Consider the following 17,001-nt stretch of genomic DNA (forward strand, 5'->3'; position numbering starts at 1 on the left):
AGGGAGGGCTGGCCGCACCGGGCGCAACATCTGGGGGTTAGGGTTAGGGGGCGCAAATCCACGGGTTAGGTGGCGCAAATTACTTGCCTTGCCCTGGGTGCTGACAACCCACGCTACGCCACTGGTTATACATGAAAAAATATGGTATGTGGCATTAATACATCCCCTTTAGCTGCACTCAGAGAATCAGAGAATTGTAGAGCTGAAAGGGACACCCAAGGCTCATCTAGTCCAACCCCCTGGAATGCAGACTTCCACAGACTGTGGCAGTCTACCTCTGAATACCACAGGCCAGAGGCTAATAATAATAATAACAATAACAATAACAATAACAATAACAATAACAATAACAATAACAATAACAATAATAATAAATTTATTTATACCTCGTCCTCCCCAGCCAAGACCAGGCTCAGGGCGGCTAACAACCAATTATAAAAAAAAGTTGATTGAAATACAACTTAAAAAACAAGATTAAAATACAACATTAAAACATTAAAGCATAAAACATTACAGGAGGAGAAATGAAAAAAGAAAGAGGGGGAGGGAATCAAATTGATTCTAAGCTGAAGGCCGGGCGGAACAACTCTGTCTTACAGGCCCTGCGGAAAGAAATCAGATCCTGCAGGGCCCTGGTCTCATGAGACAGAGCGTTCCACCAGGCCGGAGCCAGTGTTGAAAAGGCCCTGGCTCTGGTTGAGGCTGATCAAACCTCCTTAGGGCCCGGGACCTCTAGGGTGTTGCTATTGATGGACCTTAAGGTCTTCCGTGGGGCATACCAGGAGAGGCGGTCCCGTAGGTACGAGGGTCCTAGGCCGTGAAGGGCTTTAAAGGTCAAAACCAGCACCTTAAATCTGACCCTGTACTCCACCGGGAGCCAGTGCAGCTGGAAAAGCACTGGGTGAATATGCTCTCATGGCAGAGACCCTGTGAGGAGCCTCGCTGCAGCTTTCTGCACCCACTGGAGTTTCTGGGACAGCTTCAAGGGCAGCCCCGCGTAGAGCGAATTACAGTAGTCAAGCCTGGAGGTGACCGCCGCATGGATCATTGTGACCAGGTCGGGACGGGAAAGGTAAGGGACCAACTGCTTGACTACTTGGAAGGTGGAAAAATGTGCTTGAAGGTGGAAAATGTCGCCTTGGCTTTTGCTGTAACCTGCGCCTCCATGGAAAGGGAGGCGTCAAGGATTACACCCAAACTCTTAACAGAAGGCAATCACAGGGAGGGTGGCTTATGGAGGAAAGTACTGTATTTTTCACGCTATAGGACGTACCCAAGTAAAGGACGCACCTAGTTTTTAGAGGAGGAAAACAAGTAAAAAATATTCTGAATCAAAGCAGTGTCGGGGCTGAAGGGGGAAGCCTGGGGTTTCCCCATAAAGCCCCGGCATCCCCAAGCTAGAACAGCGAGACGTTGCGCAGCGCTCCGTCTCTCTGTTCTGGCTTCGGGGACAACCTTTCAAGCCTCCGCAGGGCAGCGGGGTGAAGGCACTGCGGAGGCTTTGCACAGCTAACCCTGAAGCCTGGAGAACGAAAGCAACGCATAGCCTCCGGAGCACGGAGGGAGCGCTCCCTCTACACTTTGGAGGCTTTGCCTTGCTTTCGCTGAAGCCAAGGAGCCTGCATTTGCTCCATAGGACGCACAAACATTTCCCCTTCATTTTTGGAGGGGCAAAAGTGCGTCCTATAGAGCGAAAAATACGGTATCTTATACAGTGTCAGCCAATTTGTCCATCTGGCTCAGTATCCCCTACACAGACTGGTAGCTGCTCTCTAGGGGTTTCAGACAGGAGTCTTTCCCAGTCATACCTGGGGATGCTGGAGATTGAACCCGCGACCTTCTGCATGCCAAGAAGATGCTTTACCTCTGAGCCCTGGCCCTCCAGGCTTTGCTTATAGATTTCTCCTTTAAGCATCTGGTTGGCTGCTATGTGAAAAGACAATGGATTTGATGGAGCCACCTTGCAATGTCTGTACCTGTCCACCAGATGGTGCTGGTGAGCTTGACACCGGGATAAAAAGGTTGGCTCACAGGTAAGGAATTTCTGGCGTTTAGAACATGTAGGTACTTCTTGTACACAAAACACGCATGAGAGAGGGTTGTTATTATTGAGTTTGGCTTGCTAGCTTCATGGAGGCAACTGGCTGAACTGCTGGAAAGAGATGCTGGCACTGCCCACCTCACTCTTAGTCTGCACTCGGCCAGCTCCCATGTGCCTGCTTGCAAGCACAGCTGTGTGACACTGTCTGCAGCTTCATTCACCTGAGTTTCAATATTACCCCTGGTCATAGCTGTCAACTTACAGATTTGAAAATAAGGGACCAGCAGCCTCGAAAACAAGGGATCAACAGCCAAAATAAGGGATTTTGCTTAGCTTATACAGAAATCCGGCACTAATGGAGCCAGGCTGCTTTTGCTGCGACTGACTGTGTTTTGCAGGGGGTTGGACTAGATGATCCTAAGGGTCTACAACTCCCACCAAAGAGGAGTGGCAGACAAAATGGATGAACGACATCCAGATGGCAAAGCTTACAGGCAGAATTAGAAACCAGGAAGAGGACCTCTTTAATAAAGAATGGGGAAATTTTATAATTTAGTTGAAAAGCTATTGTAAAGAGTTACATACATTGGTAGGATTGACAGAAAACTTGTAGTAAAAATTTGAACAATGGATGGAGAAATGATTTATAAAAATAGAGTTATGAAAGGGATGCAGAGGGGGAAATCACTAAATTAAGATGCTGCACTGGTTGGAGGGTATGCTAAGCAGCACGTCAGGGCTGCCATCGTCCTGGCGTGAGGAGTTCCATCAGCCCTTCCCCACCTGAGGGGGGGGAGGGAGAGAGACTCTTACCCACGCTGCCTGCGAGCCCGGCATGAGGCGCCGCGGCAGCTGCTGAAGCGCCACCCTTCTGCATCCCTCCCCATCCCCTCCTCTTCCTCCTCCCTCAGGCCACCTCCTCAGCCACCACTGCTGCTGCCGCCTCCCCCCCCCTCAGAAGTCTTGGAAGAGAGGGGCTGCCTGCCCGCCCACCGCCACCCGTCTCCTCACGATGCGCCCCTGAGGGGGAAAAGAGAGAGACAGAGACGTGGCAGCTCATGCGCGCTCTCTCTTTCGTGGCAGAGGACCCCGAGCTGCTGCTTCCCTCCCGAGCCGGGCAAGCATGAAACCTGGAAAATTTAAGGGACATCATCAATAAGGGACAGCAGTGGGACACAGCACTGGGATAAGGGAGTTTCCTGCCAAATAAGGGACGGTTGACAGCTATGCCCCAGTAGAACTCAGCAGGGAGGCTGATGACTATGAGGGTTCCCTGTCTTCTGCTTTGCCAGTCACAATGGTAAAGGGTAAAGGACCCCTAGATGGTTAAGTCCAGTCAAAGGTGACTATGGGGTTGCGGCGCTCATCTCAGTTTCAGGCTGAGGGAGCTGGCATTTGTCCACAGACAGCTTTCCGGGTCATGTGGCCAGCAGGACTAAACCGCTTCTGGCGCAACGCAACACCGTGACGGAAACCAGAGTGCACAGAAATATTGTTTACCTTCCCGCTGGAGCAGTACCTTTTTGCCATATGTGGACTTTTTACCATTTGTGGTGGGGATGTAGGGAAGTTAAACATTTTTGGGAAATGATATATAATGAATTAAAAAAATGTTTAAATTTTTGTTAGGGATTATAGGACAAGACCTGCCAAGAAAAATAAAGAACTTATTTATGTATGTTACAACAGCAGCAAAAATCTTGTTAGCGCAAGGATGGAAGAATGAGGAAATCCCAATGAAAGAACAGTAGCAAGAAAAATTGATATATATATATATATAGAGAGAGAGAGAGAGAGAGAGAGATAGAGAGAGAGAGAGAAACCCCTGTCCCCTCAAACTGCTACAATTCTCAATCCCTCTTCATGGGGAATTCTGGGAGTTGCAGTTCTGTTAAGTTAAGAGTGGACTACTGAAAACTCTCAGCAGCGTAAACAAATTACAGTTCCCAGGATCTTTGGGGGAATGCATGATGGTCAAAAATGGTACCATGTCTGGTGCAAATGGGGCTTCAATATAGAAAGTTCTCCTATTCTGAGCCAGACCAGTCTGTAGCAGTGGCCTGCAGGCCGAATGCGACCTTACGGACATCTCAATCTGCCAGGTACCATCTAGCAAACACCTGAGAGGGAGTCCTCTTCTTAATAACTGTGTTTAATATCCTCCCAGTTCTAGGTTGGGTTTTCTTGCTGGCGTTCTGCCCTGTGGAGTGTCTGGTGGAAGAAAAGGGATTGGTTTTGAGCCTCTGGCAAACCTCACCTTGGCATGGAGGGGGATGTAGAAGAGCAGGTTTCTCCTGTTTGGCTCACCTGCTCCCTTCAGTCTTGAACTGTAATCCCCTGTGGAGTGGAGCTGGATTGGGCCATGGATCAGCTGAAGGCTGCTCAGAAGAGAGTAGAGCAAGGCATAGGCAAACTCGGCCCTCCAGATGTTTTGGGACTACAAATCCCATCATCCCTGACCACTGGTCCTGTTAGCTAGGGATGATGGGAGTTGTAGTCTGTGCAGGAGTTTGCCTGTGCCTGGAGTAGAGACTGATTCAATAGTGCAAGAGCGATGCTTGCTTGCTGGATGAGACTGAGGGAACCTCTGTTTGAGATCCCCAATTAAGGTTCATCCTTCAAAGACATTCCTATTAGAGCAGGCTTCCTCAACCTTGGCCCTCCAGATGTTTTTTGGCCTACAACTCCCATGATCCCTAGCTAGCAGGACCAGTGGTCAGGGATGATGGGAAATGTAGACTCAAAACATCTGGAGGGCTGAGGTTGACAAAGCCTGTATTAGAGCATTAAGCACCCAGATTCATTTATCTGTCTTAGAAATGGAAGGAACAAACGATACAAGCAGGTTGCTATCAGACATTAACATTAGGTGTAAGGCCTTTGACTCAAATTCATTCTCAATGGGTTTTCCACTTAGAAATGGGAGAAATGAAGAATCCAAAGTTGCTATTAGACATTTGTAGGAGGTGTCCTAAGGGGCTCAACTCAGATTCGTTCTCAGACCTTAGACATGAAAGAAGCATGCAAGCAAGTTGCTATCAGACAGCCATATGAGCTGTAAGGCCCTCAGCCCAGACACACTGTCAGAGGGTATCTTAGACACAAAAGGGGGAAAAAGCAAGTCACTATCAGATGTTCTGGTGAGAGAAGTGAGAGCTGGACCATAAAGAAGGCTGATCGCCAAAGAATGGATGCTTTTGAATTCTGGTGCTGGAGGAGACTCTTGAGAGTCCCATGGACTGCAAGAAGATCAAACCTATCCATTCTTAAGGAAATCAGCCCTGAGTGCTCACTGGAAGGACAGATCCTGAAGCTGAGGCTCCAAGACTTTGGCCATCTCATGAGAAGAGAAAACTCCCTGGAAAAGACCCTGATGTTGGGAATGATGGAGGGCACAAGGAGAAGGGGACGACAGAGGACAAGATGGTTGGAAAGTGTTCTCGAAGCTACCAGCATGAGTTTGATCAAACTGTGGGAGGCAGTGGAAGACAGGACGGCCTGGCATGCTCTGGTCCATGGAGTTACGAAGAGTCGGACATGACTAAACGACTAAACAACAACAAATCAGATGTTCTTAGAATGGGGATAAGCCTGCAACCCGGTGATTCTTTTACAAAACGTGTCACGAAAGAAGTGGAGCAGCACACAAGCAAGTTGGGTATTTGTAAAAGCTGTAATTAAACCCTGCTGCACTTGTTGTGAAAGTGTGTGGAATTTCAAGAGGTGAATGGGAACTAGGTTGTGGTCCAGAGATCTGTTATTATGATGGCATCTCGGTCAGGGGAATCCTTATGCAACACAGTAAAGCAGTTATTAAAGGCAGAAGGAGACTCCTGAAACCTGATTCCAGATCTTTGTGATTTCTTACCCTGCTCATCACACCCAGAAGGTTTGGCTGAACTTGTGAGACCCACCTAATATGACTAATTGCATGCTCCAGATAGTAAGAAAAGGAAACATGTCACAATAAAAATCAGACTTCTTGTGTTCTGGATGTGTTAGGCTTGGTAGGCCATGCAGCTGTCCTAGCCGCCTCAGGTCCTAGCCGCCTCAGACGCCACATTGCTTTTTATTTCGAAGGAAGTCCCAAATCTGTGCAGTTTTGAAATCTGTGGTGAAAATTGGTGCAGCTTTGAAAGGGTCAGACTGCAGTCTTGATTCATAATGGCATCTAGTTGCATCATAACAGACAACACCTGTTCCTTGAGCTCACTTTCATACCCTCCAACATTTCTCCAATAAAAAATAGGGACATCCTGTTCGATGATAATTATTATTATTATTATTATTATTTTATCATTTATACCCTGCCCATCTGACTGGGTTTACCCAGCCACTCTGGTTTGCTTCCAACTTATATAAAAACATACTAAAACATGAAACATTTACAAAACTTATCTTCAGATATTATCTCCTTGGATCGGGGGGGGGGGTCGCATAACTCCATACTTTCCAACATTTACAACATTGGGACGTCCTAAGGAAAAGTGGGACATTCTGGGATCAAATCAGAAACCGGGACGGCATCTGTAAATCTGGGACTGTCCATGGAAAATAGGGGCAGTTGGAGGGTCTGGAAGTGCCTTGATTTTTATTTTATTTTTTGCCATGCAAAATTTGGTTTCGAGATCTTAAGAGCCAAAGTGAACAAACAACTTTCTGAAATATATCCTAGACTGGAAAGAGTCCAACAATAGTTTTGATCCATGTGCACCATTGAGACCACATTCACACTATACATTTGAAGTTCTATGATAGTTATGGCTTTCCCCAAAGAATTCTGGGAGCTGTAGTTTTTTGAGGGTGCTGGGAGTTGTTGGGAGTCCCCCTCCCCTGAGGTATAATTTCTGGAGTGATTTGACAACCAATCCCTCTTCACAGGGAACTTGGGGACCCTCTGCAAGCAAAGCAGATGTTCTACCACTGACCTGTGGACATCCACTCAAATAGGAAGGCGGGAAGCTGAGTGATTCAGCTGAGCTGTGATGTGGTGCTGAGATGCACCTCAACAGTGCTGAATGTCTTGTTGAGGTTCTAGTCCTGTTGAGGAAAGTGTCTGAGCAGTTGGACATCACTGACAATGTTGAGGACAGCAGTTGCCATCAAACAAGGCCTACAGAGAACCTTCTGGGGGAATTTTGGTGGGTCAGAGGTACATAGGCAGCTATCTTATACTGATTCAGGTAGCTGATTCATCTAGTTCAGTATTATCTACAGTGACTGACTGTGTCTCCCAAGACTTTCATGGAGGGAATCTTTCCCAACTCTATCTGGGGATGCTGGATATTAAACATGGGGTCTTCTGCGTGCAAAGCAGTTGATCTACCACTGAGATGTGGGCTTCTACTTAAATAGGAACATAGGAAAATGATGCTGTCCCTGTACTAACCCCAAGGCAAATGCAGGAGGAGCCACAACAACGTGCTTGCTATAATTTACAAGCAGAATTATACATGTATGCCAGTCCCAATAGTCCTAGCATGAAACCAATTTTGGGAAAATAGGACACCGTATTTAGACCCGCATATAAAACATAAGGAGTGAATATGGAACTTAATAGAGCTGCTCACATGATTGCTGCAAAAATGGGGAAAAAACAGGCCACCACCAACAGTATAATAATGGTTAGCCTAAAATTTGGAATGTATCGATGATCTACAAGCTTGTGGCATTCATTAGAGTGAGAGGAGGAAGACGAGAAAGAAATAATTTTAAAGATAAATGAAAAATGCAAATTGAATTGATAAATTATAAATATAACATGAAATATGAATGAATAGTCCCCCCCCTTTGTAGTGCAATATTAAGTGTAATATTGCAGAAATGCATTCTGCAAGTTTATGGAATGACTATGTGTCAGGGAACTGCCATCAGAGCTGGAGGCGGAGGGAAGGTTCCAGAGGGATGCCGGAGAGGGTCCCAGCAGGGAGAGAGGCAGCCCATCTGCTGGTGAAGGAAATCAGCGTAACACCAGTGGAGAAGGGGGGCAGAGAGGGGATTTGGAGAGGAGGCTCCAAGACTCTTCGCCAGAAACCAGCGGGGAGAGCACGGGTACTCCGCTGCCCACTCCCTCCCTGCGCAGAAGACTTCCGCGCAGGGAGAGTAGGAGGAGAATTGGCGTCAAAGAACTTCTTTGCTGGAAGAGATTCAAAAAACGCCCACTGACGGATTCTGCCAGCGACTGAGACAGCCACGAAGTGAAGGGCTGTCCAGACAGAAAGGGTTCAACCAGACAACCAAGCCAAGAGTGGCGGCAACTTACGCATAAGCAACCCCTAGAACCATTACACTATGTTTATACATATTGTTGGAAAAATCAACAAGGTCTAGACTTCTCGATAATTGACTAGTGAACTTTGTTCTGGTCAACAGTTCAAGGGGGCGGGTGTGGGTGGTGTTTGCTTGCTTCATACTCTGCTAGTGCGGTTTGGTGCTTAGAGTGCTAGCGAATGGGAGAACAGGATTCAAGTCCCAATTCAGCCATGAAGTTCACTGGGTGACCTTTAGCAAACCACTGCGTCTCAACCTAAGCTATCCCAGAGTTGTTGTGGGCATTAAATGAAGATGAGGGGGGAACCATGCACATATAAATGCAACAAAACAAACAAAATAACAGAACTGTGCAGGTGCTCTAACCTGTGTAAAAAAGGTAAAAGGTAAGGGACCCCTGGACGGTTAAGTCCAGTCAAAGGCGACTATGGGGTTGCGGCGCTCATCTCGCTTTCAGGCCGAGGGAGCCGGTGTTTGTCCACAGACATCTTTCCAGGTCATGTGGCCAGCAGGACTAAACCTCTTCTGGCGTAACAGAACACCGTGACGGAAACCAGAGCGCATCGAAACGCTGTTTACCTTCCCGCTGCAGTGGTACCTATTTATCTACTTGCACTGGTGTACTTTCGAACTGCTAGGTTGGCAGGAGCTGGGACAGAGCAACGGGAGCTCACCCCGTCGCGGGGATTCGAACCACCAACCTTCTGATTGGCAAGCCCAAGAGGCTCAGTGGTTTAGACCACAGCGCCACCTGCATCCCTGTCTAAGACATGTAACAGCAGACTGCCATGTAAGGCCAAGGAAACTGCTACATGAGCTGATTTTAAAAGGGCAAACCTGTTTTCTTAACCTGTTGAAAGTTTCTTGCAACTCTTACAATTTTCTAGTATATTTTAGGAAGGGACTTATGCACACATTGTGTGCTGACTGTTGTATAAATATTTTACACTTCGTACTATGTCTAGTGCACCCATGGCACAGTTGAGCACAGTGTCTCTCCTGCCATGAATGTCAGAAATAAAGGAAGCCACTGACATATGTTTCAAACAATTATCTCATGGTCTGATTTCCACAACAATATAATGCAATTTAGTAAAGTTTATCTAAAACAAAAATATGGTTTCATTGATGAATATGAGGAGGTGCCAACTCATTCTAGTTAGTACATTTTGGCCATAAACGTATAGATATAGTAGAAAAACACAACCACACAGATTTCTTGGTTTGCAAGAAACTTTTAATGAATTTTCAAGAAGAAAGTCTGAATATTTACATCATTCACATTGGGGAAAGCTCATGGGGAATTTTAGCCAATTATGGTTTGCAAGAAGAAAAGGGAATATGCAACAAGTGATGATAATAATTGAGTATTTCAACTATCCTTGAAGGCATCTACTTCAGCTTCTGGGGGAAGACTTTCTGTTGACTTTGTTGTCCACCACAACATCCGCCGCTGCTGCTACCACCACAGCACCCACCACCTCTGCTGCCGCCGCAACATCCGCCACCGCTACTGCCGCTACTGCCGCCACAACATCCACCGCTGCTCTGACTCTGCTGAGAGGAAACCACACTGCGGCTGCCACCACAACATCCCCCGCCACTGCGGCTGCCACCACAGCATCCACAGCCTCTACCACCACAACAGCAGCAGCTTCCTCTTTGTTGTTGTTGGCTCATCTTTTCTTGGATAACCCTTGGGGAAGAGAGAAAGAGATTGGCATCATTTTGGGAGCTGAAGTCTCCGAGGGAATAGCTCCTAGAACAATAGCTTTCTCAACCTGTGGGTCCCCAGATATTGTTGAACTACAACCCCCATCATCCCTCAGCTCTGGCCTTGCTTGCTAGGAGTGGTGGGAGTTGTAGTTCACCAACATCTGTGGACCCACAGGTTGAGAAAGGCTGTCCTAGAAGATGCAATTTAAGCTACGTCTTCCCTTGAAGTTCATGGGATGCTTCGACCTATATCTGATAGACCCATGAATCGCTGGGAGGTCCTCATACTCACCTATTGTTCACTGAGTCAAGCGTTGGTCAAGTCAAGCTTTGTCGAGTGAATGAGAGTTGCTTGAGACAAAGGGACCTTTTATACCATCTCCCAATGGCCTGTTTCAGAAATGGCGGCAGGTTCTGAGAAGGCATACAATGCCTGCATTGTTTACACGGACTCAATGTTTGGTACTAATTAGGCTGACTCGGCCATTCACGAGATACTTATCTCCAGCTACACTGAATAACGCACATGTTTCTCTTGGTGGATTTTTCATGTCACTCTAGCACAATATAATTGCCAGCTTAGTGTGAGCTTTGCACATGTCCTAAAGCCTTTCTCATCTCTCCTCTGAATTCATAGAACCCAGCACTTTGGGATGGAATGGAGAGACCCCATCTTCCTTGCAATTTGCTCAGGGGAAAGTGCATTTGAGCGTTGGGGAAAAAATATCTTTGGCATAGCTGTCACAGATTTGAAAACAAGGGACCAGCAACCTCGAAAATAAGGGTTCAGCAGCCCAAATAAGGGATTTTGCTTAGCTTATACAGAAATCCGGCACTGATGGAGCCATGTTGCTTTTGCTGCGACTGACTGTGTTTTGCAGGGGGTTGGACTAGATGATCCTAAGGGTCTACAACTCCCACCAAAGAAGAGTGGCAGACAAAACTGATGAACAACGTCCAGATGGCACAGCTTACAGGCAGAATTAGAAACCAGGAAGAGGACCTCTTTAATAAAGAATGGGGAAAGTTTATAATTTATTTGAAAAGCTATTGTAAAGAGTTACATACATTGGTAGGAGTGACAGAAAACTTGTAGTAAAAATTCGAACAATGGATGGATAAATGATTTATAAAAATAGAGTTATGAAAGGGATGCAGAGGGGGAAATCACTACATTAAGATGCTGCACTGGTTGGAGGGGATGCTAAGCAGCACGTTGGGGCTGCTGTCGTCCTGGCGCGAGGAGTTCCATCTGCCCCTCCCCGCCCGAGAGAGAGGGAGGGAGGGAGAGAGACTCTCGCCCACGCCACCCCCGAGCCCGGCATGAGGCGGTTGCGGCGCCGCCCTTCTGCATCCCTCCCCATCCCCTCCTTTTCCTCCTCTCTCAGGCTGCCTCCTCAGCTACTGCCGCCTCTGCCGCCTCTGGCTTCCCCTAGCAGCGCAGCGGAAGTCTCGCAAGAGAGGGGCTGCCTGCCCGCCCACTGCCACCCGTATCCTCATGATGCGCCTCTGAGGGGGGAAAGGGAGAGATGGAGACGTGGTAGCTCGTGCACGCTCTCTCTCTCACAGCGGAGGACCCCGAGCCGCTGCTTCCCTCCCCAGCCGGGCGAGCATGAAACCCGGGAAATTTAAGGGACATCATCAATCCGGGATAGCAGCGGGAAATGGCGCTGGGATAAGGGAGTTTCCCACCAAATAAGGGACGGTTGACAGCTATGATCTTTGGGGACCTAGGCCAGAGGTTGGGAACTGGAGTCAAATAAGAACATAAGCGGAGCCTGCTGGATGAGGACAATGACCCATCTAACTCAAAACTTGTTCTTACACTGGCCTCCCAGGTGCCTCAGTGGGAAAACTGTAAGCAGGACCTGAACACAAGAGCAGTTTCCACTCCTGTGCTTTCCAGGAAAAAGGTTTTTTAAAAAAGGTAAAGGACCCCTGAATGGTTAAGTCCAGTCAAAGGCGACTATGGGGTTGTGACGCTCATCTTGCTTTCAGGCCAAGGGAGCTGGCGTTTGTCCACAGAGAGCTTTCTAAGTCATGTGGCCAGCATGACTAAACTGCTTCTGGTGCAACAAAACACTGTGACAGAAGCCAGAGCACATGGAAACGCCCTTTACCTTCCCTGCGCAGTGGTACCTATTTATCTACTCGCACTGGTGTGCTTTCAAACTGCTAGGTTGGCAGGAGCTGGGACAGAGCAATGGGAGCTCACCCATTACAGGGATTCGAACCACCGACCTTCTGATCAGGAAGCCCAAGATGAACTGGTATCCAGAAGCATTTCAACAATGGAGGCAGAGCATAGCCATCTTAGCTAGTAGCTACTGATAGCCTTATCCTCCTTAAATGTGTTAAATCCTCTTTTAAAGCCATTCAAGTTGGTGGCCATCACTGCCTCATGTGGGAGTGAGTTCCATCGTTTAATTATGAACTGAATTAAGAAGTACTTTCTTTTATCTGTCCCGAATCTTCCAACATTCAGCTTCATAGTGCCACCACCATCCCTGGCCGTCCCACGGAGCCCACTGCCCAGTCCTCTCAGACTCACTTTTATGAATCCAGCTAGGAAGAGCTCCCCCATCCGGTGGTCTAGCTGTCTCTTTTCCTGCACATGTTGTAGACTTATTAGGCATATCACGAGTTTTCCCTCTCACTACTGTACAGTTGGGATGCAGGTGGCACTTTGGTCTAAACCACTGAGCCTAGGGCTTGCCAATTGGAAGGTTGGCGGTTCAAATCCCCGCGATGGGGTGAGCTCCCATTGTTCAGTCCCAGCTCCTGCCCACCTAGCAGTTCAAAAGCACGTCAAGTGCAAGTAGATAAATAGGTACTGCTCTGGCGGGAAGGTAAACGGCGTTTCCGTGTGCTGCTCTGGTTCATCAGAAGCGGCTTAGTCATGCTGGTCACATGACCCAGAAGCTGGCTGTGGACAAACGCCAGCTCCCTCGGCCTATAGAGTGAGATGAACGAGCAACCCCAGAGTCGTCCACGACTGGACCTAACGGTCAGGGATACCTTTACCTTTTTACTGTACAGGCATCAGATCAACAATGGTAGTTTGCCAATGTACCATAGATGTTTCTGTCTGTATTCTGGTCTGGTCCAGTGAAGGAACCTCCAGGGCATGGTAGCTCAGGTGTTGTAAGCACGGGAGACTTTCAGGAAAAACAAAAACAAAACTTCTTTCTGGTGGATAGCATAGGCCATGGGTTGGCAAACTATGTTCTCTGGGCTGGATCAGGCCCACCTGGGCCCTAGACCTGGCCTATGCCACGAAGCCGGAACCCGCCGCAAAGCCGAGACTCCTGGCGATGGCAACGAGAGTAAGAGGCTGAGCGGCGGTGGCTCTGCCACTCAAATGCCACACCTGGTTTACCTCAGCAGCATTTGATTGGCAGAGACGTCCCTGCGCCGCGCTGAAGTAAACCAGGTGCGGTGTTTGATTGGCAGGGCCACCACTGCTTGGACTCTTCCTTTTGCCACCGCTGCCTCCACTGTCCTGGTGCTCCTGTGGCCAGAGAGCAGAGCAGACGAGCTCGTTCTGCCTACCCATGAGAAACAGCAGCAGCAGTGGTGGAGGTGGCAGCCCCTGGTAAGGTAAGCGCAGTGGCTGGGTCTGGCACTGGGGTGTGGGGAGGAGCACTACTTGCCCCCCTTGCCTCTTCTTCCAGCTCCCCTCCCCCGGTGCTGCTTCTTCAGCCCACCACAAGGTCTGAGGGACAGTGGACTGGCCCGCTGCTAACAATTTTTGCTGACCCCTGGCATAGGCAGTAGCAGACTCTGATATATCAGGGATCTGAATGTCAAAAATATCAGAGGAAACTATCTGAAGATGAGACCAAAGGTCAATCACTGCCTCTCATCTTGCTCTCCCTGTGGCCATTCAGATTCCCCCAGGAGCCCATGGGCAGGGCATGAAGGAAAGAGTTCTCATCTTCACTTATAGGAACATAAGAAGATCTATGATGGATCAGGCCAATGGCCCACTTAGTCCAGCATCTTCAGTTAGCGAATGGATCCATTGGCTCAAAACACCTCCTAAAAGCTACGACAAAGAAGCTGAGTCTTGTGGCAGCTTCAAGACAAAACCACCTACCGCTTCCTCCTCTTGTTCCAACCCATCCTGCACTCCACCCTCCAGCTCTGAAGCTCCCCCCCTGCCTGACTCTTGTCTCCTGGCCAGTTCAGTTCTCCACAAAACACAAGACAGATTCCAGCTATCCTTCCATGGTGCACACCAGTCCCTGACATTACATTTAGTCAAACCCTTGGTCCATCAACCTTAGTATTGTCTATACTGACAGGCAGTGGGTCTCCAGTGTTTCAGAGGGTCTCTTCCTGATCTACCCAGAGGTGCCAGGGATTAACCTTCTGCATGTAAAACAGGCGCTGCATTCCTTCTCCTCAGTTTGCGTCCAACATGCTTGCCACCATATCATGTTCTTGTGACTCTACTGGATGTGTCTCATGGCTGGAAGCCTCACCCCAATCTTACATTGCACAACCAATGGCTGTTCAAGCTAGATGCCTCACCAAGGTTTCTGTTGACAGATGGACACCTAAACCATCAGGATTCTTCCAAGCAAGGCTTGATATTCATAACATCCTGCAGAGGAACGTGTGGGCAAGATAATTGCATAGGATGTGACTTCTCTGTGTGCAATTGGAAAGGTGGTGGAGGATGTCAGATAGAATCAGAACCTGGGTGGAGATATACAGGTCATCCAACCAGTAGCTCCATACACTGCATTCTGGAGGTCTTCTTCTCTTCTTTAGGGAATCAAACCCACACAGTGCTTTCATTTGTTTCAGCTCAATTTCCATGGTTAACCTGGAGGCAAACTGTGGAAGTCATCTAGGAAGCTGGGCTTGGTGAAGTCCCTGCATTCTCCTAACCAAGTCTTATATTCCCCATCATATAACTAGAAATGGGATAAGAACTATCAAAGAGCTCAGCTAGATCAGATCAACGCCCTGCTTCATCCAGTAGCATGTTCTTGTTCATTAAAGGTAAAGGTAAAGGTAAAGGTAGCCCTGACCATTAGGTCCAGTCGCGGATGACTCTGGGGCTGCGCGATCATCTCGCTTTACTGGCTGAGGGAGCCGGTGTACAGTCATGTGGCCAGCATGACTGAGCCGCTTCTGGTGAACCAGAGCAGCGCATGGAAATGCTGTTTACCTTCCCACCAGAACAGTACCTATTTATCTACTTGCACTTTGACGTGCTTTCGAACTGCTAGGTTGGCAGGAGCTGGGACCAAGCAACAAGAGCTCACCCCGTCGCAGGGATTCAAACCACTGACCTTCTGATCAGCAAGCCCTAGGCTCTGTCCTTTAGACCACAGCGCCACCCATGTCTTGTTCATTGCAGGCTGTCAAATACTGCCCAAGAGAGCCTATGGTTATTGTAGCCAGCTAGCAAACACAGTGGGTGATCAGCAGTGGACGTCTAACACTACCACATGCCAAATACGGAAATGAAACATTAGTTGGATAGATGGCACATATTGTCAGGGAATGGTCTGAACAGGAGGACTGGGAAGTGTATCCTCAGCCAGATCAGCTTCTCTCTTAAGAGGATGAGGAAGGGAACGATTCACCCGCCTTCTCCCCAGCAGTTTCAGTAGGAGAGAGAGAGGAGAATGCTACACAGCCTCCACAAGAGTTACCAGCTATGAGATGGTGGAAGAAGGGAGGGAACAGCCAGCAGAGACCTCCCTAGAGACCCCATCGCCTTGGGCTCACAGGTCCAGCCGTATTACAGAACAGCGAATGCAGAGGGGTGGAACTTCTTGTTGGCGCCAAGGATGTTGCTGGGGACAGAAGAGGAAGGGCTCAGAGTAGCCAACACCTGTCTCTGTGGAGAGATTTGGATTCTTGCTTTGCAACCAGATGACTGAATAAAAAGGACTCTAAAAATACAAACTGCTTGTGATTCTTGCCTATGAAGTTACTGGGGAAGGAGAGGCCTTCCACGCTTGACACATATTAAAAAGAAGCTGTTCCATTTCTACAAGTACAGACTGGCAGCTATAGCAAGCTCTCTTAGGAGAATATTAGAAGAGTCCACTCGGATTAGGCCAGTGCTCTGTCTACTCCAGCATCCTACTATCACAGTGGCCAGTCAAAAGCCCCCCAGGAAGCCATAGGCAGGGCACACACAGGCAAGGGTCATGCTGGTACAAGCCAATGGCCCCTTTTAGTCTAGTACTCTGTTCTCACAGTGGCAAAGAGATTTCCCCATGGGAAAACCAACAGCAACAGCAACTCGCCTCACTTGGGATTCACAGCAATAAGTATTCACAAACATACCACCTCAAACAATGGAAGTTGATCGCAGCAGCCATTGATAGCATTGCCTCCCCTATGAATTTGCCTAATCTGCAGGTAATTTGGTGGCCATCACAGTCTCTTATAGGAGTGAGTTTTATATGAAATATCCACTTTTAAATGTAAAATGCTTTCCAGTGTTTTCAAAAGCAGTACTCCAGAAAATGCACCTTTTGTTTGCACCCTTTGTGTGAAATAAGTATTTTTCTACACATTTTTTTCTTTGCCCACCAGAAGGGCATTGGGACATCTACTTGGGGCCACTGTATTCTGCTCTGGTCAGACCTCACCTGGAGTACTGTGTCCAGTTCTGGGCACCACAGTTCAAGAAGGACACTGACAAACTGGAATGTGTCCAGAGGAGGGCAACCAAAATGGTCAAAGGCCTGGAAACGATGCCTTATGAGGAACGGCTAAGGGAGCTGGGCATGTTTAGCCTGGAGAAGAGGAGGTTAAGGGGTGATATGATAGCCATGTTCAGATATATAAAAGGATGTCACATAGAGGAGGGAGAAAGGTTGTTTTCTGCTGCTCCAGAGAAGCGGACACAGACCAATGGCTCCAAACTACAAGAAAGAAGATTCCACCTAAACATTAGGAAGAACTTCCTGACAGTAAGAGCTGTTTGACAGTGGAATTTG

This window comes from Podarcis cretensis (genome assembly GCF_951804945.1).
Source record: "Podarcis cretensis genome assembly, chromosome: 16".
Classification (NCBI taxonomy): domain Eukaryota; kingdom Metazoa; phylum Chordata; class Lepidosauria; order Squamata; family Lacertidae; genus Podarcis; species Podarcis cretensis.